Source organism: Pristiophorus japonicus, unplaced genomic scaffold, assembly GCF_044704955.1.
Source record: "Pristiophorus japonicus isolate sPriJap1 unplaced genomic scaffold, sPriJap1.hap1 HAP1_SCAFFOLD_49, whole genome shotgun sequence".
NCBI classification, from domain to species: domain Eukaryota; kingdom Metazoa; phylum Chordata; class Chondrichthyes; family Pristiophoridae; genus Pristiophorus; species Pristiophorus japonicus.
In genome coordinates this window covers 5,145,152-5,169,007 of record NW_027254395.1, presented here as the reverse complement: position 1 = coordinate 5,169,007, position 23,856 = coordinate 5,145,152, and the positions used below count along the sequence as shown (strand labels likewise).

Sequence of the window (23,856 nt, the reverse complement as noted above, 5' to 3'; positions counted from 1 at the left end):
AAGAATCCGGTTTCACGTTCTGTCGGATAATAATTCCGATATTTCAGGAAAAAGTTAAAGATTACAGATGTTTTCAACAAAAATAGCGCCTGGAAAAAATACGCAGCGAGAAATGTCAAATGGGAACGTTTGTGATGCAGCGGAACGAAGGAGTGATTAAATAATACATGGCACAATGGAGAAAGGCAAAGTGGGTGGTAATCGGGCAATAACGTAACAAAGGATGGTCCAGAGGAGGTGTTAGTGGGAATAGCAGAACCATTAACAGACAATAGGAGCGGTGCTTATCATCCGATACGTTGAACCTAATGTTGAGGCCAGAAGACGAGAACATGCTTACAATATAGGGTATCACCGCCTTTTAATCAGACCAGGCAGCTTTGCCAGCCCGGATTGATTTCCTGTATGCTTTGAATTCGGCAGCCAAGGGACGAATTCAAAAAGCAGCTTCTCTCATCTTTTCAGCTCTAGAGAACCAGGACGCACTCATATTCAGGGCAGAGGTGGAGATTGACGCTGAATGTATGCTTATCCCAATTGAGGTGAACTTATGCGTACAGACAGGAAGATATACTGATCAAGTATCGGCCGGAACCAAACAAGGCTTTCGGTTATCCAACGAGTCACAGAGCCGAGTACCTCTGAGATATTTTAACTTTACTCAGTTTGGCGGGTTTCATTTTGCTCTGGGATTTGGATGCTAAGGGAACATCGGCGTAAAATCACACGTTTTAACGTGAAATACGTCTGTTTTCTCACATGTCGAGCGGCTGTTAGAAGCAGAAATTTGAGTAAAACATGGCGGGGCTCGTCCGGGATTTGGCCCGTGACTCTCGCATTTCAAATGTGATCATTCCGAAGGGAGAATCATAACCGTGGACCAACGAGCCGCCGACAGTGAAAAGCGCAGCTCTCAGATTCTGACGGTGGTGAGAAATGATATTATGGCCCATCGTGCATGTGCTGTCTCTCAGATACCTATCGAATTAGTGCCCCTCGCCATTGTACTGCAACTGTTCTCCTTTTGACGAATATATTATTAATTTGAGACATGACATGAGGAAAGTACAGCAACCCTGTAAGTAAAAGGGGAATTTGGAGATGAGATGAAATGTGAATGTCAAAAAGTAGTTAAGCTGCAAGCCAACGACGACGAGAATGGGATTCGAACCCATGCGTGCAGCGCACAATGGATTAGCAGTCCATCGCCTTAACCTCTCGGCCACCTCGTCTCTGCTATAAGATATCGTCAGCCATTCAATCTCCTGCTTTTTGTATCCAAACAGAAATAATGTGCAAGAAAGTCCACTTCACAGCTTGCTCTGCCCGTGCATGCAGATCGACAATGATGAAAACTTGTCATGAGATTCTTTGAGCAAACAGCCTTCCTTCACTTCAGGTGAGTGACTGGAAGAGATGGTTGGTTTCTCGGCAGAATCACAACAAAGAATATAAAATGTCTCGTAGCGAGCTAAGTTGACCGCGGCAAGACTCGAACCTGCAATCTTCTGATAACTTTGCGGTTGTCATCGAAGTCAGATGCCTTATCCATTAGGCCACGCGGCCGCTGCCAGCAACATTCATTGTGTTGTTGTAGATATTGCGATCAAATTCGGGGCAACTGCAATATCAAGGAGTGGATTTAGGAAAAGATGAGCATATTTCGAGTGAATGAACAGATGCACTGCGATCTGGGTGCGCACCGGCGCAGGCAACCCCAATGTAAATTGGAACACTATAGTTTAACAATTCGGTCATTGCAGCTGAAATCATACTCCTTCTCAAACAATACAGGATGACCCGGGTTTATGAGAAAATCCGTTTTAAAGGGAAAGATTATGAACCGGAACTGACAACCAGCCCATTTAAACAGACACAGAATGATCCGGGATTGCAAGGACATCCCTTTTACCCAGATGCAGAATGACCCTTGACTGACAGCAGTTCCCTTTTAAAAGAATAAAGTGAGATTTCGATCATCCCTGAAGGCAATTGTGCAGTGGGGCTCAGGACTACGCGGCGCAGAGACTGTTATTGAAGCCACAGGTGATAGACAAGGAGGGAGGGAAGGACGTAAAACCAGCCCGGTCTGAAACACACAAACAAACTACTATTCCTTAACCTCCAAAGGCAGGTTTTGAAATTTCAAATTGGAAATCCGGGACGGACAGCACATCCCTTTGAAACAGACACAGAATGATGAGGGTCTGATAGCACACCATTTTACAGAGACAGAGAATGATCTTGGACAGACAGCAAATCCCCTTAAAAGGGACACGGAAATAGAATGAATAAAAACAGATAAATATGTAAAAGTCGGCAGGTCGTGCAGATTTTGTGGAGGAAGAATCCGGTTTCACGTTCTGTCGGATAATAATTCCGATATTTCAGGAAAAAGTTAAAGATTACAGATGTTTTCAACAAAAATAGCGCCTGCAAAAAATACGCAGCGAGAAATGTCAAATGGGAACGTTTGTGATGCAGCGGAACGAAGGAGTGATTAAATAATACATGGCACAATGGAGAAAGGCAAAGTGGGTGGTAATCGGGCAATAACGTAACAAAGGATGGTCCAGAGGAGGTGTTAGTGGGAATAGCAGAACCATTAACAGACAATAGGAGCGGTGCTTATCATCCGATACGTTGAACCTAATGTTGAGGCCAGAAGACGAGAACATGCTTACAATATAGGGTATCACCGCCTTTTAATCAGACCAGGCAGCTTTGCCAGCCCGGATTGATTTCCTGTATGCTTTGAATTCGGCAGCCAAGGGACGAATTCAAAAAGCAGCTTCTCTCATCTTTTCAGCTCTAGAGAACCAGGACGCACTCATATTCAGGGCAGAGGTGGAGATTGACGCTGAATGTATGCTTATCCCAATTGAGGTGAACTTATGCGTACAGACAGGAAGATATACTGATTAAGTATCGGCCGGAACCAAACAAGGCTTTCGGTTATCCAACGAGTCACAGAGCCGAGTACCTCTGAGATATTTTAACTTTACTCAGTTTGGCGGGTTTCATTTTGCTCTGGGATTTGGATGCTAAGGGAACATCGGCGTAAAATCACACGTTTTAACGTGAAATACGTCTGTTTTCTCACATGTCGAGCGGCTGTTAGAAGCAGAAATTTGAGTAAAACATGGCGGGGCTCGTCCGGGATTTGGCCCGTGACTCTCGCATTTCAAATGTGATCATTCCGAAGGGAGAATCATAACCGTGGACCAACGAGCCGCCGACAGTGAAAAGCGCAGCTCTCAGATTCTGACGGTGGTGAGAAATGATATTATGGCCCATCGTGCATGTGCTGTCTCTCAGATACCTATCGAATTAGTGCCCCTCGCCATTGTACTGCAACTGTTCTCCTTTTGACGAATATATTATTAATTTGAGACATGACATGAGGAAAGTACAGCAACCCTGTAAGTAAAAGGGGAATTTGGAGATGAGATGAAATGTGAATGTCAAAAAGTAGTTAAGCTGCAAGCCAACGACGACGAGAATGGGATTCGAACCCATTCGTGCAGCGCACAATGGATTAGCAGTCCATCGCCTTAACCTCTCGGCCACCTCGTCTCTGCTATAAGATATCGTCAGCCATTCAATCTCCTGCTTTTTGTATCCAAACAGAAATAATGTGCAAGAAAGTCCACTTCACAGCTTGCTCTGCCCGTGCATGCAGATCGACAATGATGAAAACTTGTCATGAGATTCTTTGAGCAAACAGCCTTCCTTCACTTCAGGTGAGTGACTGGAAGAGATGGTTGGTTTCTCGGCAGAATCACAACAAAGAATATAAAATGTCTCGTACCGAGCTAAGTTGACCGCGGAAGGACTCGAACCTGCAATCTTCTGATAACTTTGCAGTTGTCATCGAAGTCAGACGCCTTATCCATTAGGCCACGCGGCCGCTGCCAGCAACATTCATTGTGTTGTTGTAGATATTGCGATCAAATTCGGGGCAACTGCAATATCAAGGAGTGGATTTAGGAAAAGATGAGCATATTTCGAGTGAATGAACAGATGCACTGCGATCTGGGTGCGCAATGGCGCAGGCAACCCCAATGTAAATTGGACCACTATAGTTTAACAATTCGGTCATTGCAGCTGAAATCATACTCCTTCTCAAACAATACAGGATGACCCGGGTTTATGAGAAAATCCGTTTTAAAGGGAAAGATTATGAACCGGAACTGACAACCAGCCCATTTAAACAGACACAGAATGATCCGGGATTGCAAGGACATCCCTTTTACCCAGATGCAGAATGACCCTTGACTGACAGCAGTTCCCTTTTAAAAGAATAAAGTGAGATTTCGATCATCCCTGAAGGCAATTGTGCAGTGGGGCTCAGGACTACGCGGCGCAGAGACTGTTATTGAAGCCACAGGTGATAGACAAGGAGGGAGGGAAGGACGTAAAACCAGCCCAGTCTGAAACACTCAAACAAACTAATATTCCTTAACCTCCAAAGGCAGGTTTTGAAATTTCAAATTGGAAATCCGGGACAGACAGCACATCCCTTTGAAACAGACACAGAATGATGAGGGTCTGATAGCACACCATTTTACAGAGACAGAGAATGATCTTGGACAGACAGCAAATCCCCTTAAAAGGGACACGGAAATAGAATGAATAAAAACAGATAAATATGTAAAACTCGGCAGGTCGTGCAGATTTTGTGGAGGAAGAATCCGGTTTCACGTTCTGTCGGATAATAATTCCGATATTTCAGGAAAAAGTTAAAGATTACAGATGTTTTCAACAAAAATAGCGACTGGAAAAAATACGCAGCGAGAAATGTCAAATGGGAACGTTTGTGATGCAGCGGAACGAAGGAGTGATTAAATAATACATGGCACAATGGAGAAAGGCAAAGTGGGTGGTAATCGGGCAATAACGTAACAAAGGATGGTCCAGAGGAAGTGTTAGTGGGAATAGCAGAACCATTAACAGAAAATAGGAGCGGTGCTTATCATCCGATACGTTGAACCTAATGTTGAGGCCAGACGACGAGAACATGCTTACAATATAGGGTATCACCGCCTTTTAATCAGACCAGGCAGCTTTGCCAGCCCGGATTGATTTCCTGTATGCTTTGAATTCGGCAGCCAAGGGACGAATTCAAAAAGCAGCTTCTCTCATCTTTTCAGCTCTAGAGAACCAGGACGCACTCATATTCAGGGCAGAGGTGGAGATTGACGCTGAATGTATGCTTATCCCAATTGAGGTGAACTTATGCGTACAGACAGGAAGATATAGAAACATAGAAACATAGAAAATAGGTGCAGGAGCAGGCCATTCAGCCCTTCTAGCCTGCACCGCCATTCAACGAGTTCATGGCTGAACATGAAACTTCAGTACCCACTTCCTGCTTTCACGCCATACCCCTTGATCCCCCGAGTACTAAGGACTTCATCTAACTCCCTTTTGAATATATTTAGTGAATTGGCCTCAACTACTTCCTGTGGTAGAGAATTCCACAGGTTCACCACTCTCTGGGTGAAGAAGTTTCTCCTTATCTCGGTCCTAAATGGCTTACCCCTTATCCTTAGACTGTGACCCCTGCTTCTGGACTTCCCCAACATTGGGAACATTCTTCCTGCATCCAACCTGTCCAAACCCGTCAGAATTTTAAACGTTTCTATGAGGTCCCCTCTCACTCTTCTGAACTCCAGTGAATACAAGCCCAGTTGATTCAGTCTTTCTTGATAGGTCAGTCCCACCATCCCGGGAATCAGTCTGGTGAATCTTCGCTGCACTCCCTCAACAGCAAGTATGTCCTTCCTCAAGTTAGGAGACCAAAACTGTACACAATACTCCAGGTGTGGCCTCACCAAAGCCCTGTACAACTGTAGCAACACCTCCCTGCCCCTGTACTCAAATCCCCTCGCTATGAAGGCCAACATGCCATTTGCTTTCTTAACCGCCTGCTGTACCTGCATGCCAACCTTCAATGACTGATGTACCATGACACCCAGGTCTCGTTGCACCTTCCCTTTTCCTAATCTGTCACCATTCAGATAATAGTCTGTCTCTCTGTTTTTACCACCAAAGTGGATAACCTCACATTTATCCACATTATACTTCATCTGCCACGCATTTGCCCACTCACCTAACCTATCCAAGTCACTCTGTAGCCTCATAGCATCCTCCTCGCAGCTCACACTGCCACCCAACTTAGTGTCATCCGCAAATTTGGAGATACTACATTTAATCCCTTCGTCTAAATCATTAATGTATAATGTAAACAGCTGGGGCCCCAGCACAGAACCCTGCGGTACCCCACTAGTCACTGCCTGCCATTCCGAAAAGTACCCATTTACTCCTACTCTTTGCTTCCTGTCTGACAACCAGTTCTCAATCCACGTCAGCACACTACCCCCAATCCCATGTGCTTTAACTTTGCACATTAATCTCCTGTGTGGGACCTTGTCGAAAGCCTTCTGAAAGTCCAAATACACCACATCAACTGGTACTCCTTTGTCCACTTTATTGGAAACATCCTCAAAAAATTCCAGAAGATTTGTCAAGCATGATCTCCCTTTTACAAATCCATGCTGACTTGGACCTATCATGTCACCATTTTCCAAATGCGCTGCTATGACATCCTTAATAATTGATTCCATCATTTTACCCACTACTGAGGTCAGGCTGACCGGTCTATAATTCCCTGCTTTCTCTCTCCCTCCTTTTTTAAAAAGTGGGGTTACATTGGCTACCCTCCACTCGATAGGAACTGATCCAGAGTCAATGGAATGTTGGAAAATGACTGTCAATGCATCCGCTATTTCCAAGGCCACCTCCTTAAGTACTCTGGGATGCAGTCCATCAGGCCCTGGGGATTTATCGGCCTTCAATCCCATCAATTTCCCCAACACAATTTCCCGACTAATAAAGATTTCCCTCAGTTCCTCCTCTTTAATAGACCCTCTGACCACTTTTATATCCGGAAGGTTGTTTGTGTCCTCCTTAGTGAATACTGAACCAAAGTACTTGTTCAATTGGTCTGCCATTTCTTTGTTCCCCGTTATGACTTCCCCTGATTCTGACTGCAGGGGACCTACGTTTGTTTTTACTAACCTCTTTCTCTTTACATACCTATAGAAACTTTTGCAATCCGCCTTAATGTTCCCTGCAAGCTTCTTCTCGTACTCCATTTTCCCTGCCCTAATCAAACCCTTTGTCCTCCTCTGCTGAGTTCTAAATTTCTCCCAGTCCTCAGGTTCGCTGCTATTTCTGGCCAATTTGTATGCCACTTCCTTGGCTTTAATACTATCCCTGATTTCCCTAGATAGCCACGGTTGAGCCACCTTCCCTTTTTTATTTTTACGCCAGACAGGAATGTACAATTGTTGTAATTCATCCATGCGTTCTCTAAATGTCTGCCATTGCCCATCCACAGTCAACCCCTTAAGTATCATTAGCCAATCTATCTTAGCCAATTCATGCCTCATACCTTCAAAGTTACCCTTCTTTAAGTTCTGGACCATGGTCTCTGAATTAACTGTTTCATTCTCCATCCTAATGCAGAATTCCACCATATTATGGTCACTCTTCCCAAGGGGCCTCGCACAATGAGATTGCTAATTAATCCTCTCTCATTACACAACACCCAGTCTAAGATGGCCTCCCCCCTAGTTGGTTCCTCGACATATTGGTCTAGAAAACCATCCCTTATGCATTCCAGGAAATCCTCCTCCACCGTATTGCTTCCAGTTTGGCTAGCCCAATCTATGTGCATATTAAAGTCACCCATTATAACTGCTGCACCTTTATTGCATGCACTCCCAATTTCCTGTTTGATGCCCTCCCCAACATCACTACTACTGTTTGGAGGTCTGTACACAACTCCCACTAACGATTTTTGCCCTTTAGTGTTCTGCAGCTCCACCCATATAGATTCCACATCATCCAAGCTAATGTCTTTCCTAACTATTGCATTAATCTCCTCTTTAACCAGTAATGCTACCCCACCTCCTTTTCCTTTTATTCTATCCTTCCTGAATGTTGAATACCCCTGGATGTTGAGTTCCCAGCCCTGATCATCCTGGAGCCACGTCTCCGTAATCCCAATCACATCATATTTGTTAACATCTATTTGCACAATTAATTCATCCACCTTATTGCGGATACTCCTTGCATTAAGACACAAAGCCTTCAGGCTTGTTTTTTTAACACCCTTTGTCCTTTTAGAATTTTGCTGTACAGTGGCCCTTTTTGTTCTTTGCCTTGGGTTTCTCTGCCCTCCACTTTTCCTCATCTCCTTTCTGTCTTTTGCTTTTGCTTCCTTTTTGTCTCCCTCTGTCTCCCTGTATAGGTTCCCATCCCCCTGCAATATTAGTTTAACTCCTCCCCAACAGCACTAGCAAACACTCCCCCTAGGATACTGATCAAGTATCGGCCGGAACCAAACAAGGCTTTCGGTTATCCAACGAGTCACAGAGCCGAGTACCTCTGAGATATTTTAACTTTACTCAGTTTGGCGGGTTTCATTTTGCTCTGGGATTTGGATGCTAAGGGAACATCGGCGTAAAATCACACGTTTTAACGTGAAATACGTCTGTTTTCTCACATGTCGAGCGGCTGTTAGAAGCTGAAATTTGAGTAAAACATGGCGGGGCTCGTCCGGGATTTGGCCCGTGACTCTCGCATTTCAAATGTGATCATTCCGAAGGGAGAATCATAACCGTGGACCAACGAGCCGCCGACAGTGAAAAGCGCAGCTCTCAGATTCTGACGGTGGTGAGAAATGATATTATGGCCCATCGTGCATGTGCTGTCTCTCAGATACCTATCGAATTAGTGCCCCTCGCCATTGTACTGCAACTGTTCTCCTTTTGACGAATATATTATTAATTTGAGACATGACATGAGGAAAGTACAGCAACCCTGTAAGTAAAAGGGGAATTTGGAGATGAGATGAAATGTGAATGTCAAAAAGTAGTTAAGCTGCAAGCCAACGACGACGAGAATGGGATTCGAACCCATGCGTGCAGCGCACAATGGATTAGCAGTCCATCGCCTTAACCTCTCGGCCACCTCGTCTCTGCTATAAGATATCGTCAGCCATTCAATCTCCTGCTTTTTGTATCCAAACAGAAATAATGTGCAAGAAAGTCCACTTCACAGCTTGCTCTGCCCGTGCATGCAGATCGACAATGATGAAAACTTGTCATGAGATTCTTTGAGCAAACAGCCTTCCTTCACTTCAGGTGAGTGACTGGAAGAGATGGTTGGTTTCTCGGCAGAATCACAACAAAGAATATAAAATGTCTCGTAGCGAGCTAAGTTGACCGCGGCAGGACTCGAACCTGCAATCTTCTGATAACTTTGCGGTTATCATCGAAGTCAGATGCCTTATCCATTAGGCCACGCGGCCGCTGCCAGCAACATTCATTGTGTTGTTGTAGATATTGCGATCAAATTCGGGGCAACTGCAATATCAAGGAGTGGATTTAGGAAAAGATGAGCATATTTCGAGTGAATGAACAGATGCACTGCGATCTGGGTGCGCACCGGCGCAGGCAACCCCAATGTAAATTGGAACACTATAGTTTAACAATTCGGTCATTGCAGCTGAAATCATACTCCTTCTCAAACAATACAGGATGACCCGGGTTTATGAGAAAATCCGTTTTAAAGGGAAAGATTATGAACCGGAACTGACAACCAGCCCATTTAAACAGACACAGAATGATCCGGGATTGCAAGGACATCCCTTTTACCCAGATGCAGAATGACCCTTGACTGACAGGAGTTCCCTTTTAAAAGAATAAAGTGAGATTTCGATCATCCCTGAAGGCAATTGTGCAGTGGGGCTCAGGACTACGCGGCGCAGAGACTGTTATTGAAGCCACAGGTGATAGACAAGGAGGGAGGGAAGGACGTAAAACCAGCCCGGTCTGAAACACACAAACAAACTACTATTCCTTAACCTCCAAAGGCAGGTTTTGAAATTTCAAATTGGAAATCCGGGACGGACAGCACATCCCTTTGAAACAGACACAGAATGATGAGGGTCTGATAGCACACCATTTTACAGAGACAGAGAATGATCTTGGACAGACAGCAAATCCCCTTAAAAGGGACACGGAAATAGAATGAATAAAAACAGATAAATATGTAAAACTCGGCAGGTCGTGCAGATTTTGTGGAGGAAGAATCCGGTTTCACGTTCTGTCGGATAATAATTCCGATATTTCAGGAAAAAGTTAAAGATTACAGATGTTTTCAACAAAAATAGCGCCTGGAAAAAATACGCAGCGAGAAATGTCAAATGGGAACGTTTGTGATGCAGCGGAACGAAGGAGTGATTAAATAATACATGGCACAATGGAGAAAGGCAAAGTGGGTGGTAATCGGGCAATAACGTAACAAAGGATGGTCCAGAGGAGGTGTTAGTGGGAATAGCAGAACCATTAACAGACAATAGGAGCGGTGCTTATCATCCGATACGTTGAACCTAATGTTGAGGCCAGAAGACGAGAACATGCTTACAATATAGGGTATCACCGCCTTTTAATCAGACCAGGCAGCTTTGCCAGCCCGGATTGATTTCCTGTATGCTTTGAATTCGGCAGCCAAGGGACGAATTCAAAAAGCAGCTTCTCTCATCTTTTCAGCTCTAGAGAACCAGGACGCACTCATATTCAGGGCAGAGGTGGAGATTGACGCTGAATGTATGCTTATCCCAATTGAGGTGAACTTATGCGTACAGACAGGAAGATATACTGATCAAGTATCGGCCGGAACCAAACAAGGCTTTCGGTTATCCAACGAGTCACAGAGCCGAGTACCTCTGAGATATTTTAACTTTACTCAGTTTGGCGGGTTTCATTTTGCTCTGGGATTTGGATGCTAAGGGAACATCGGCGTAAAATCACACGTTTTAACGTGAAATACGTCTGTTTTCTCACATGTCGAGCGGCTGTTAGAAGCAGAAATTTGAGTAAAACATGGCGGGGCTCGTCCGGGATTTGGCCCGTGACTCTCGCATTTCAAATGTGATCATTCCGAAGGGAGAATCATAACCGTGGACCAACGAGCCGCCGACAGTGAAAAGCGCAGCTCTCAGATTCTGACGGTGGTGAGAAATGATATTATGGCCCATCGTGCATGTGCTGTCTCTCAGATACCTATCGAATTAGTGCCCCTCGCCATTGTACTGCAACTGTTCTCCTTTTGACGAATATATTATTAATTTGAGACATGACATGAGGAAAGTACAGCAACCCTGTAAGTAAAAGGGGAATTTGGAGATGAGATGAAATGTGAATGTCAAAAAGTAGTTAAGCTGCAAGCCAACGACGACGAGAATGGGATTCGAACCCATGCGTGCAGCGCACAATGGATTAGCAGTCCATCGCCTTAACCTCTCGGCCACCTCGTCTCTGCTATAAGATATCGTCAGCCATTCAATCTCCTGCTTTTTGTATCCAAACAGAAATAATGTGCAAGAAAGTCCACTTCACAGCTTGCTCTGCCCGTGCATGCAGATCGACAATGATGAAAACTTGTCATGAGATTCTTTGAGCAAACAGCCTTCCTTCACTTCAGGTGAGTGACTGGAAGAGATGGTTGGTTTCTCGGCAGAATCACAACAAAGAATATAAAATGTCTCGTACCGAGCTAAGTTGACCGCGGCAGGACTCGAACCTGCAATCTTCTGATAACTTTGCGGTTGTCATCGAAGTCAGACGCCTTATCCATTAGGCCACGCGGCCGCTGCCAGCAACATTCATTGTGTTGTTGTAGATATTGCGATCAAATTCGGGGCAACTGCAATATCAAGGAGTGGATTTAGGAAAAGATGAGCATATTTCGAGTGAATGAACAGATGCACTGCGATCTGGGTGCGCAATGGCGCAGGCAACCCCAATGTAAATTGGAACACTATAGTTTAACAATTCGGTCATTGCAGCTGAAATCATACTCCTTCTCAAACAATACAGGATGACCCGGGTTTATGAGAAAATCCGTTTTAAAGGGAAAGATTATGAACCGGAACTGACAACCAGCCCATTTAAACAGACACAGAATGATCCGGGATTGCAAGGACATCCCTTTTACCCAGATGCAGAATGACACTTGACTGACAGCAGTTCCCTTTTAAAAGAATAAAGTGAGATTTCGATCATCCCTGAAGGCAATTGTGCAGTGGGGCTCAGGACTACGCGGCGCAGAGACTGTTATTGAAGCCACAGGTGATAGACAAGGAAGGAGGGAAGGACGTAAAACCAGCCCAGTCTGAAACACTCAAACAAACTAATATTCCTTAACCTCCAAAGGCAGGTTTTGAAATTTCAAATTGGAAATCCGGGACAGACAGCACATCCCTTTGAAACAGACACAGAATGATGAGGGTCTGATAGCACACCATTTTACAGAGACAGAGAATGATCTTGGACAGACAGCAAATCCCCTTAAAAGGGACACGGAAATAGAATGAATAAAAACAGATAAATATGTAAAACTCGGCAGGTCGTGCAGATTTTGTGGAGGAAGAATCCGGTTTCACGTTCTGTCGGATAATAATTCCGATATTTCAGGAAAAAGTTAAAGATTACAGATGTTTTCAACAAAAATAGCGCCTGGAAAAAATACGCAGCGAGAAATGTCAAATGGGAACGTTTGTGATGCAGCGGAACGAAGGAGTGATTAAATAATACATGGCACAATGGAGAAAGGCAAAGTGGGTGGTAATCGGGCAATAACGTAACAAAGGATGGTCCAGAGGAGGTGTTAGTGGGAATAGCAGAACCATTAACAGACAATAGGAGCGGTGCTTATCATCCGATACGTTGAACCTAATGTTGAGGCCAGAAGACGAGAACATGCTTACAATATAGGGTATCACCGCCTTTTAATCAGACCAGGCAGCTTTGCCAGCCCGGATTGATTTCCTGTATGCTTTGAATTCGGCAGCCAAGGGACGAATTCAAAAAGCAGCTTCTCTCATCTTTTCAGCTCTAGAGAACCAGGACGCACTCATATTCAGGGCAGAGGTGGAGATTGACGCTGAATGTATGCTTATCCCAATTGAGGTGAACTTATGCGTACAGACAGGAAGATATACTGATCAAGTATCGGCCGGAACCAAACAAGGCTTTCGGTTATCCAACGAGTCACAGAGCCGAGTACCTCTGAGATATTTTAACTTTACTCAGTTTGGCGGGTTTCATTTTGCTCTGGGATTTGGATGCTAAGGGAACATCGGCGTAAAATCACACGTTTTAACGTGAAATACGTCTGTTTTCTCACATGTCGAGCGGCTGTTAGAAGCAGAAATTTGAGTAAAACATGGCGGGGCTCGTCCGGGATTTGGCCCGTGACTCTCGCATTTCAAATGTGATCATTCCGAAGGGAGAATCATAACCGTGGACCAACGAGCCGCCGACAGTGAAAAGCGCAGCTCTCAGATTCTGACGGTGGTGAGAAATGATATTATGGCCCATCGTGCATGTGCTGTCTCTCAGATACCTATCGAATTAGTGCCCCTCGCCATTGTACTGCAACTGTTCTCCTTTTGACGAATATATTATTAATTTGAGACATGACATGAGGAAAGTACAGCAACCCTGTAAGTAAAAGGGGAATTTGGAGATGAGATGAAATGTGAATGTCAAAAAGTAGTTAAGCTGCAAGCCAACGACGACGAGAATGGGATTCGAACCCATGCGTGCAGCGCACAATGGATTAGCAGTCCATCGCCTTAACCTCTCGGCCACCTCGTCTCTGCTATAAGATATCGTCAGCCATTCAATCTCCTGCTTTTTGTATCCAAACAGAAATAATGTGCAAGAAAGTCCACTTCACAGCTTGCTCTGCCCGTGCATGCAGATCGACAATGATGAAAACTTGTCATGAGATTCTTTGAGCAAACAGCCTTCCTTCACTTCAGGTGAGTGACTGGAAGAGATGGTTGGTTTCTCGGCAGAATCACAACAAAGAATATAAAATGTCTCGTAGCGAGCTAAGTTGACCGCGGCAGGACTCGAACCTGCAATCTTCTGATAACTTTGCGGTTATCATCGAAGTCAGATGCCTTATCCATTAGGCCACGCGGCCGCTGCCAGCAACATTCATTGTGTTGTTGTAGATATTGCGATCAAATTCGGGGCAACTGCAATATCAAGGAGTGGATTTAGGAAAAGATGAGCATATTTCGAGTGAACGAACAGATGCACTGCGATCTGGGTGCGCACCGGCGCAGGCAACCCCAATGTAAATTGGAACACTATAGTTTAACAATTCGGTCATTGCAGCTGAAATCATACTCCTTCTCAAACAATACAGGATGACCCGGGTTTATGAGAAAATCCGTTTTAAAGGGAAAGATTATGAACCGGAACTGACAACCAGCCCATTTAAACAGACACAGAATGATCCGGGATTGCAAGGACATCCCTTTTACCCAGATGCAGAATGACCCTTGACTGACAGCAGTTCCCTTTTAAAAGAATAAAGTGAGATTTCGATCATCCCTGAAGGCAATTGTGCAGTGGGGCTCAGGACTACGCGGCGCAGAGACTGTTATTGAAGCCACAGGTGATAGACAAGGAGGGAGGGAAGGACGTAAAACCAGCCCGGTCTGAAACACACAAACAAACTACTATTCCTTAACCTCCAAAGGCAGGTTTTGAAATTTCAAATTGGAAATCCGGGACGGACAGCACATCCCTTTGAAACAGACACAGAATGATGAGGGTCTGATAGCACACCATTTTACAGAGACAGAGAATGATCTTGGACAGACAGCAAATCCCCTTAAAAGGGACACGGAAATAGAATGAATAAAAACAGATAAATATGTAAAACTCGGCAGGTCGTGCAGATTTTGTGGAGGAAGAATCCGGTTTCACGTTCTGTCGGATAATAATTCCGATATTTCAGGAAAAAGTTAAAGATTACAGATGTTTTCAACAAAAATAGCGCCTGGAAAAAATACGCAGCGAGAAATGTCAAATGGGAACGTTTGTGATGCAGCGGAACGAAGGAGTGATTAAATAATACATGGCACAATGGAGAAAGGCAAAGTGGGTGGTAATCGGGCAATAACGTAACAAAGGATGGTCCAGAGGAGGTGTTAGTGGGAATAGCAGAACCATTAACAGACAATAGGAGCGGTGCTTATCATCCGATACGTTGAACCTAATGTTGAGGCCAGAAGACGAGAACATGCTTACAATATAGGGTATCACCGCCTTTTAATCAGACCAGGCAGCTTTGCCAGCCCGGATTGATTTCCTGTATGCTTTGAATTCGGCAGCCAAGGGACGAATTCAAAAAGCAGCTTCTCTCATCTTTTCAGCTCTAGAGAACCAGGACGCACTCATATTCAGGGCAGAGGTGGAGATTGACGCTGAATGTATGCTTATCCCAATTGAGGTGAACTTATGCGTACAGACAGGAAGATATACTGATCAAGTATCGGCCGGAACCAAACAAGGCTTTCGGTTATCCAACGAGTCACAGAGCCGAGTACCTCTGAGATATTTTAACTTTACTCAGTTTGGCGGGTTTCATTTTGCTCTGGGATTTGGATGCTAAGGGAACATCGGCGTAAAATCACACGTTTTAACGTGAAATACGTCTGTTTTCTCACATGTCGAGCGGCTGTTAGAAGCAGAAATTTGAGTAAAACATGGCGGGGCTCGTCCGGGATTTGGCCCGTGACTCTCGCATTTCAAATGTGATCATTCCGAAGGGAGAATCATAACCGTGGACCAACGAGCCGCCGACAGTGAAAAGCGCAGCTCTCAGATTCTGACGGTGGTGAGAAATGATATTATGGCCCATCGTGCATGTGCTGTCTCTCAGATACCTATCGAATTAGTGCCCCTCGCCATTGTACTGCAACTGTTCTCCTTTTGACGAATATATTATTAATTTGAGACATGACATGAGGAAAGTACAGCAACCCTGTAAGTAAAAGGGGAATTTGGAGATGAGATGAAATGTGAATGTCAAAAAGTAGTTAAGCTGCAAGCCAACGACGACGAGAATGGGATTCGAACCCATGCGTGCAGCGCACAATGGATTAGCAGTCCATCGCCTTAACCTCTCGGCCACCTCGTCTCTGCTATAAGATATCGTCAGCCATTCAATCTCCTGCTTTTTGTATCCAAACAGAAATAATGTGCAAGAAAGTCCACTTCACAGCTTGCTCTGCCCGTGCATGCAGATCGACAATGATGAAAACTTGTCATGAGATTCTTTGAGCAAACAGCCTTCCTTCACTTCAGGTGAGTGACTGGAAGAGATGGTTGGTTTCTCGGCAGAATCACAACAAAGAATATAAAATGTCTCGTACCGAGCTAAGTTGACCGCGGCAGGACTCGAACCTGCAATCTTCTGATAACTTTGCGGTTGTCATCGAAGTCAGACGCCTTATCCATTAGGCCACGCGGCCGCTGCCAGCAACATTCATTGTGTTGTTGTAGATATTGCGATCAAATTCGGGGCAACTGCAATATCAAGGAGTGGATTTAGGAAAAGATGAGCATATTTCGAGTGAATGAACAGATGCACTGCGATCTGGGTGCGCAATGGCGCAGGCAACCCCAATGTAAATTGGAACACTATAGTTTAACAATTCGGTCATTGCAGCTGAAATCATACTCCTTCTCAAACAATACAGGATGACCCGGGTTTATGAGAAAATCCGTTTTAAAGGGAAAGATTATGAACCGGAACTGACAACCAGCCCATTTAAACAGACACAGAATGATCCGGGATTGCAAGGACATCCCTTTTACCCAGATGCAGAATGACACTTGACTGACAGCAGTTCCCTTTTAAAAGAATAAAGTGAGATTTCGATCATCCCTGAAGGCAATTGTGCAGTGGGGCTCAGGACTACGCGGCGCAGAGACTGTTATTGAAGCCACAGGTGATAGACAAGGAAGGAGGGAAGGACGTAAAACCAGCCCAGTCTGAAACACTCAAACAAACTAATATTCCTTAACCTCCAAAGGCAGGTTTTGAAATTTCAAATTGGAAATCCGGGACAGACAGCACATCCCTTTGAAACAGACACAGAATGATGAGGGTCTGATAGCACACCATTTTACAGAGACAGAGAATGATCTTGGACAGACAGCAAATCCCCTTAAAAGGGACACGGAAATAGAATGAATAAAAACAGATAAATATGTAAAACTCGGCAGGTCGTGCAGATTTTGTGGAGGAAGAATCCGGTTTCACGTTCTGTCGGATAATAATTCCGATATTTCAGGAAAAAGTTAAAGATTACAGATGTTTTCAACAAAAATAGCGACTGGAAAAAATACGCAGCGAGAAATGTCAAATGGGAACGTTTGTGATGCAGCGGAACGAAGGAGTGATTAAATAATACATGGCACAATGGAGAAAAGCAAAGTGGGTGGTAATCGGCAATAACGTAACAAAGGATGGTCCAGAGGAAGTGTTAGTGGGAATAGCAGAACCATTAACAGAAAATAGGAGCGGTGCTTATCATCCGATACGTTGAACCTAATGTTGAGGCCAGAAGACGAGAACATGCTTACAAAATAGGCTGTCACCGCCTTTTAATCAGACCAGGCAGCTTTGCCAGCCCGGATTGATTTCCTGTCTGCTTTGAATTCGGCAGCCAAGGGACGAATTCAAAAAGCAGCTTCTCTCATCTTTTCAGCTCTAGAGAACCAGGACGCACTCATATTCAGGGCAGAGGTGGAGATTGACGCTGAATGTATGCTTATCCCAATTGAGGTGAACTTATGCGTACAGACAGGAAGATATACTGATCAAGTATCGGCCGGAACCAAACAAGGCTTTCGGTTATCCAACGAGTCACAGAGCCGAGTACCTCTGAGATATTTTAACTTTACTCAGTTTGGCGGGTTTCACTTTGCTCTGGGATTTGGATGCTCAGGGAACATCGGCGTAAAATCACACGTTTTAACGTGAAATACGTCTGTTTTCTCACATGTCGAGCGGCTGTTAGAAGCGGAAATTTGAGTAAAACATGGCGGGGCTCGTCCGGGATTTGGCCCGTGACTCTCGCATTTCAAATGTGATCATTCCGAAGGGAGAATCATAATCGTGGACCAACGAGCCGCCGACAGTGAAAAGCGCAGCTCTCAGATTCTGACGGTGGTGAGAAATGATATTATGGCCCATCGTGCATGTGCTGTCTCTCAGATACCTATCTAATTAGTGCCCCTCGCCATTGTACTGCAACTGTTCTCCTTTTGACGAATATATTATTAATTTGAGACATGACATGAGGAAAGTACAGCATCCCTGTAAGTAAAAGGGGAATTTGGCGATTCGGTTAAATGTGAATGTCAAAAAGTGTTCAAGCTGCAAGCCAACGACGACGAGAATGGGATTCGAACCCATGCGTGCAGCGCACAATGGATTAGCAGTCCATCGCCTTAACCTCTCGGCCACCTCGTCTCTGCTATAAGATAGCGTCAGCCATTCAATCTCCTGCTTTTTGTATCCAAACAGAAATAATGTGCAAGAAAGTCCACTTCACAGCTTGCTCTGCCCGTGCATGCAGATCGACAATGATGAAAACTTGCCATGAGATTCTTTGAGCAAACAGCCTTCCTTCACTTCAGGTGAGTGACTGGAAGAGATGGTTGGTTTCTCGGCAGAATCACAAGAAAGAATATAAAATGTCTCGTGGCGCGCTAAGTTGACCGCGGCAGGACTCGAACCAGCAATCTTCTGATAACTTTGCGATTGTCATCGAAGTCAGACGCCTTATCCATTAGGCCACGCGGCCGCTGCCAGCAACATTCATTGTGTTGTTGTATATATTGCGATCAAATTCGGGGCAACTGCAATATCAAGGAGTGGATTTAGGAAAAGATGAGCATATTTCGAGTGAATGAACAGATGCACTGCGATCTGGGTGCGCACCGGCGCAGGCAACCCCAATGTAAATTGGAACACTATAGTTTAACAATTCGGTCATTGCAGCTGAAATCATACTCCTTCTCAAACAATACAGGATGACCCGGGTTTATGAGAAAATCCGTTTTAAAGGGAAAGATTATGAACCGGAACTGACAACCAGCCCATTTAAACAGACACAGAATGATCCGGGATTGCAAGGACATCCCTTTTACCAAGATGCAGAATGACCCTTGACTGACAGCAGTTCCCTTTTAAAAGAATAAAGTGAGATTTCGATCATCCCTGAAGGCAATTGTGCAGTGGGGCTCAGGACCACGCGGCGCAGAGACTGTTATTGAAGCCACAGGTGATAGACAAGGAGGGAGGGAAGGACGTAAAACCAGCCCAGTCTGAAACACTCAAACAAACTAATATTCCTTAACCTCCAAAGGCAGGTTTTGAAATTTCTAATTGGAAATCCGGGACAGACAGCACATCCCTTTGAAACAGACACAGAATGATGAGGGTCTGATAGCACACCATTTTACAGAGACAGAGAATGATCTTGGACAGACAGCAAATCCCCTTAAAAGGGACACGGAAATAGAATGAATAAAAACAGATAAATATGTAAAACTCGGCAGGTCGTGCAGATTTTGTGGAGGAAGAATCCGGTTTCACGTTCTGTCGGATAATCATTCCGATATTTCAGAAAAAAGTTAAAGATTACAGATGTTTTCAACAAAAATAGCGCCTGGAAAAAATACGCAGCGAGAAATGTCAAATGGGAACGTTTGTGATGCAGCGGAACGAAGGAGTGATTAAATAATACATGGCACAATGGAGAAAGGCAAAGTGGGTGGTAATCGGGCAATAACGTAACAAAGGATGGTCCAGAGGAAGTGTTAGTGGGAATAGCAGAACCATTACCAGACAATGGGAGCGGTGCTTATCATCCGATACGTTGAACCTAATGTTGAGGCCAGAAGACGAGAACATGCTTACAAAATAGGCTGTCACCGCCTTTTAATCAGACCAGGCAGCTTTGCCAGCCCGGATTGATTTCCTGTCTGCTTTGAATTCGGCAGCCAAGGGACGAATTCAAAAAGCAGCTTCTCTCATCTTTTCAGCTCTAGAGAACCAGGACGCACTCATATTCAGGGCAGAGGTGGAGATTGACGCTGAATGTATGCTTATCCCAATTGAGGTGAACTTATGCGTACAGACAGGAAGATATACTGATCAAGTATCGGCCGGAACCAAACAAGGCTTTCGGTTATCCAACGAGTCACAGAGCCGAGTACCTCTGAGATATTTTAACTTTACTCAGTTTGGCGGGTTTCACTTTGCTCTGGGATTTGGATGCTCAGGGAACATCGGCGTAAAATCACACGTTTTAACGTGAAATACGTCTGTTTTCTCACATGTCGAGCGGCTGTTAGAAGCGGAAATTTGAGTAAAACATGGCGGGGCTCGTCCGGGATTTGGCCCGTGACTCTCGCATTTCAAATGTGATCATTCCGAAGGGAGAATCATAATCGTGGACCAACGAGCCGCCGACAGTGAAGAGCGCAGCTCTCAGATTCTGACGGTGGTGAGAAATGATATTATGGCCCATCGTGCATGTGCTGTCTCTCAGATACCTATCTAATTATTGCCCCTCGCCATTGTACTGCAACTGTTCTCCTTTTGACGAATATATTATTAATTTGAGACATGACATGAGGAAAGTACAGCATCCCTGTAAGTAAAAGGGGAATTTGGCGATTCGGTTAAATGTGAATGTCAAAAAGTGTTCAAGCTGCAAGCCAACGACGACGAGAATGGGATTCGAACCCATGCGTGCAGCGCACAATGGATGAGCAGTCCATCGCCTTAACCTCTCGGCCACCTCGTCTCTGCTATAAGATATCGTCAGCCATTCAATCTCCTGCTTTTTGTATCCAAACAGAAATAATGTGCAAGAAAGTCCACTTCACAGCTTGCTCTGCCCGTGCATGCAGATCGACAATGATGAAAACTTGTCATGAGATTCTTTGAGCAAACAGCCTTCCTTCACTTCAGGTGAGTGACTGGAAGAGATGGTTGGTTTCTCGGCAGAATCACAACAAAGAATATAAAATGTCTCGTAGCGAGCTAAGTTGACCGCGGCAGGACTCGAACCTGCAATCTTCTGATAACTTTGCGGTTGTCATCGAAGTCAGATGCCTTATCCATTAGGCCACGCGGCCGCTGCCAGCAACATTCATTGTGTTGTTGTAGATATTGCGATCAAATTCGGGGCAACTGCAATATCAAGGAGTGGATTTAGGAAAAGATGAGCATATTTCGAGTGAATGAACAGATGCACTGCGATCTGGGTGCGCACCGGCGCAGGCAACCCCAATGTAAATTGGAACACTATAGTTTAACAATTCGGTCATTGCAGCTGAAATCATACTCCTTCTCAAACAATACAGGATGACCCGGGTTTATGAGAAAATCCGTTTTAAAGGGAAAGATTATGAACCGGAACTGACAACCAGCCCATTTAAACAGACACAGAATGATCCGGGATTGCAAGGACATCCCTTTTACCCAGATGCAGAATGACCCTTGACTGACAGCAGTTCCCTTTTAAAAGAATAAAGTGAGATTTCGATCATCCCTGAAGGCAATTGTGCAGTGGGGCTCAGGACTACGTGGCGCAGAGACTGTTATTGAAGCCACAGGTGATAGACAAGGAGGGAGGGAAGGACGTAAAACCAGCCCGGTCTGAAACACACAAACAAACTACTATTCCTTAACCTCCAAAGGCAGGTTTTGAAATTTCAAATTGGAAATCCGGGACGGACAGCACATCCCTTTGAAACAGACACAGAATGATGAGGGTCTGATAGCACACCATTTTACAGAGACAGAGAATGATCTTGGACAGACAGCAAATCCCCTTAAAAGTGACACGGAAATAGAATGAATAAAAACAGATAAATATGTAAAACTCGGCAGGTCGTGCAGATTTTGTGGAGGAAGAATCCGGTTTCACGTTCTGTCGGATAATAATTCCGATATTTCAGGAAAAAGTTAAAGATTACAGATGTTTTCAACAAAAATAGCGCCTGGAAAAAATACGCAGCGAGAAATGTCAAATGGGAACGTTTGTGATGCAGCGGAACGAAGGAGTGATTAAATAATACATGGCACAATGGAGAAAGGCAAAGTGGGTGGTAATCGGGCAATAACGTAACAAAGGATGGTCCAGAGGAGGTGTTAGTGGGAATAGCAGAACCATTAACAGACAATAGGAGCGGTGCTTATCATCCGATACGTTGAACCTAATGTTGAGGCCAGAAGACGAGAACATGCTTACAATATAGGGTATCACCGCCTTTTAATCAGACCAGGCAGCTTTGCCAGCCCGGATTGATTTCCTGTATGCTTTGAATTCGGCAGCCAAGGGACGAATTCAAAAAGCAGCTTCTCTCATCTTTTCAGCTCTAGAGAACCAGGACGCACTCATATTCAGGGCAGAGGTGGAGATTGACGCTGAATGTATGCTTATCCCAATTGAGGTGAACTTATGCGTACAGACAGGAAGATATACTGATCAAGTATCGGCCGGAACCAAACAAGGCTTTCGGTTATCCAACGAGTCACAGAGCCGAGTACCTCTGAGATATTTTAACTTTACTCAGTTTGGCGGGTTTCATTTTGCTCTGGGATTTGGATGCTAAGGGAACATCGGCGTAAAATCACACGTTTTAACGTGAAATACGTCTGTTTTCTCACATGTCGAGCGGCTGTTAGAAGCAGAAATTTGAGTAAAACATGGCGGGGCTCGTCCGGGATTTGGCCCGTGACTCTCGCATTTTAAATGTGATCATTCCGAAGGGAGAATCATAACCGTGGACCAACGAGCCGCCGACAGTGAAAAGCGCAGCTCTCAGATTCTGACGGTGGTGAGAAATGATATTATGGCCCATCGTGCATGTGCTGTCTCTCAGATACCTATCGAATTAGTGCCCCTCGCCATTGTACTGCAACTGTTCTCCTTTTGACGAATATATTATTAATTTGAGACATGACATGAGGAAAGTACAGCAACCCTGTAAGTAAAAGGGGAATTTGGAGATGAGATGAAATGTGAATGTCAAAAAGTAGTTAAGCTGCAAGCCAACGACGACGAGAATGGGATTCGAACCCATGCGTGCAGCGCACAATGAATTAGCAGTCCATCGCCTTAACCTCTCGGCCACCTCGTCTCTGCTATAAGATATCGTCAGCCATTCAATCTCCTGCTTTTTGTATCCAAACAGAAATAATGTGCAAGAAAGTCCACTTCACAGCTTGCTCTGCCCGTGCATGCAGATCGACAATGATGAAAACTTGTCATGAGATTCTTTGAGCAAACAGCCTTCCTTCACTTCAGGTGAGTGACTGGAAGAGATGGTTGGTTTCTCGGCAGAATCACAACAAAGAATATAAAATGTCTCGTACCGAGCTAAGTTGACCGCGGCAGGACTCGAACCTGCAATCTTCTGATAACTTTGCGGTTGTCATCGAAGTCAGATGCCTTATCCATTAGGCCACGCGGCCGCTGCCAGCAACATTCATTGTGTTGTTGTAGATATTGCGATCAAATTCGGGGCAACTGCAATATCAAGGAGTGGATTTAGGAAAAGATGAGCATATTTCGAGTGAATGAACAGATGCACTGCGATCTGGGTGCGCACCGGCGCAGGCAACCCCAATGTAAATTGGAACACTATAGTTTAACAATTCGGTCATTGCAGCTGAAATCATACTCCTTCTCAAACAATACAGGATGACCCGGGTTTATGAGAAAATCCGTTTTAAAGGGAAAGATTATGAACCGGAACTGACAACCAGCCCATTTAAACAGACACAGAATGATCCGGGATTGCAAGGACATCCCTTTTACCCAGATGCAGAATGACCCTTGACTGACAGCAGTTCCCTTTTAAAAGAATAAAGTGAGATTTCGAT

At 44.7% G+C, this 23,856-nt stretch overlaps 18 non-coding genes across 18 annotated transcripts; all 18 read right to left on the bottom strand.

Moving 5' to 3' along the window:
* Positions 1–1,150: 1,150 nt before the first annotated feature.
* Positions 1,151–1,232, bottom strand: trnas-gcu (transfer RNA serine (anticodon GCU)). The gene has a single exon. It is a non-coding gene; the product is annotated as a tRNA-Ser (tRNA).
* A 245-nt stretch (positions 1,233–1,477) lies between these two features.
* trnar-ucg (transfer RNA arginine (anticodon UCG)) lies at positions 1,478–1,566 on the bottom strand. Its single transcript is given in 2 exon segments — positions 1,478–1,513; positions 1,530–1,566. It is a non-coding gene; the product is annotated as a tRNA-Arg (tRNA).
* Positions 1,567–3,494: 1,928 nt separating this feature from the next.
* trnas-gcu (transfer RNA serine (anticodon GCU)) lies at positions 3,495–3,576 on the bottom strand. Its single transcript has one exon. It is a non-coding gene; the product is annotated as a tRNA-Ser (tRNA).
* A 245-nt stretch (positions 3,577–3,821) lies between these two features.
* On the bottom strand, positions 3,822–3,910 carry trnar-ucg (transfer RNA arginine (anticodon UCG)). Its single transcript is given in 2 exon segments — positions 3,822–3,857; positions 3,874–3,910. It is a non-coding gene; the product is annotated as a tRNA-Arg (tRNA).
* A 5,056-nt stretch (positions 3,911–8,966) lies between these two features.
* Positions 8,967–9,048, bottom strand: trnas-gcu (transfer RNA serine (anticodon GCU)). The gene has a single exon. It is a non-coding gene; the product is annotated as a tRNA-Ser (tRNA).
* Positions 9,049–9,293: 245 nt separating this feature from the next.
* On the bottom strand, positions 9,294–9,382 carry trnar-ucg (transfer RNA arginine (anticodon UCG)). Its single transcript is given in 2 exon segments — positions 9,294–9,329; positions 9,346–9,382. It is a non-coding gene; the product is annotated as a tRNA-Arg (tRNA).
* Positions 9,383–11,310: 1,928 nt separating this feature from the next.
* On the bottom strand, positions 11,311–11,392 carry trnas-gcu (transfer RNA serine (anticodon GCU)). Its single transcript has one exon. It is a non-coding gene; the product is annotated as a tRNA-Ser (tRNA).
* A 245-nt stretch (positions 11,393–11,637) lies between these two features.
* trnar-ucg (transfer RNA arginine (anticodon UCG)) lies at positions 11,638–11,726 on the bottom strand. Its single transcript is given in 2 exon segments — positions 11,638–11,673; positions 11,690–11,726. It is a non-coding gene; the product is annotated as a tRNA-Arg (tRNA).
* A 1,928-nt stretch (positions 11,727–13,654) lies between these two features.
* trnas-gcu (transfer RNA serine (anticodon GCU)) lies at positions 13,655–13,736 on the bottom strand. Its single transcript has one exon. It is a non-coding gene; the product is annotated as a tRNA-Ser (tRNA).
* A 245-nt stretch (positions 13,737–13,981) lies between these two features.
* Positions 13,982–14,070, bottom strand: trnar-ucg (transfer RNA arginine (anticodon UCG)). The gene is given in 2 exon segments: positions 13,982–14,017; positions 14,034–14,070. It is a non-coding gene; the product is annotated as a tRNA-Arg (tRNA).
* Positions 14,071–15,998: 1,928 nt separating this feature from the next.
* trnas-gcu (transfer RNA serine (anticodon GCU)) lies at positions 15,999–16,080 on the bottom strand. The gene has a single exon. It is a non-coding gene; the product is annotated as a tRNA-Ser (tRNA).
* Positions 16,081–16,325: 245 nt separating this feature from the next.
* trnar-ucg (transfer RNA arginine (anticodon UCG)) lies at positions 16,326–16,414 on the bottom strand. The gene is given in 2 exon segments: positions 16,326–16,361; positions 16,378–16,414. It is a non-coding gene; the product is annotated as a tRNA-Arg (tRNA).
* A 1,927-nt stretch (positions 16,415–18,341) lies between these two features.
* Positions 18,342–18,423, bottom strand: trnas-gcu (transfer RNA serine (anticodon GCU)). Its single transcript has one exon. It is a non-coding gene; the product is annotated as a tRNA-Ser (tRNA).
* Positions 18,424–18,668: 245 nt separating this feature from the next.
* Positions 18,669–18,757, bottom strand: trnar-ucg (transfer RNA arginine (anticodon UCG)). Its single transcript is given in 2 exon segments — positions 18,669–18,704; positions 18,721–18,757. It is a non-coding gene; the product is annotated as a tRNA-Arg (tRNA).
* Positions 18,758–20,685: 1,928 nt separating this feature from the next.
* Positions 20,686–20,767, bottom strand: trnas-gcu (transfer RNA serine (anticodon GCU)). The gene has a single exon. It is a non-coding gene; the product is annotated as a tRNA-Ser (tRNA).
* Positions 20,768–21,012: 245 nt separating this feature from the next.
* trnar-ucg (transfer RNA arginine (anticodon UCG)) lies at positions 21,013–21,101 on the bottom strand. The gene is given in 2 exon segments: positions 21,013–21,048; positions 21,065–21,101. It is a non-coding gene; the product is annotated as a tRNA-Arg (tRNA).
* A 1,928-nt stretch (positions 21,102–23,029) lies between these two features.
* trnas-gcu (transfer RNA serine (anticodon GCU)) lies at positions 23,030–23,111 on the bottom strand. The gene has a single exon. It is a non-coding gene; the product is annotated as a tRNA-Ser (tRNA).
* Positions 23,112–23,356: 245 nt separating this feature from the next.
* trnar-ucg (transfer RNA arginine (anticodon UCG)) lies at positions 23,357–23,445 on the bottom strand. The gene is given in 2 exon segments: positions 23,357–23,392; positions 23,409–23,445. It is a non-coding gene; the product is annotated as a tRNA-Arg (tRNA).
* Positions 23,446–23,856: the final 411 nt, after the last annotated feature.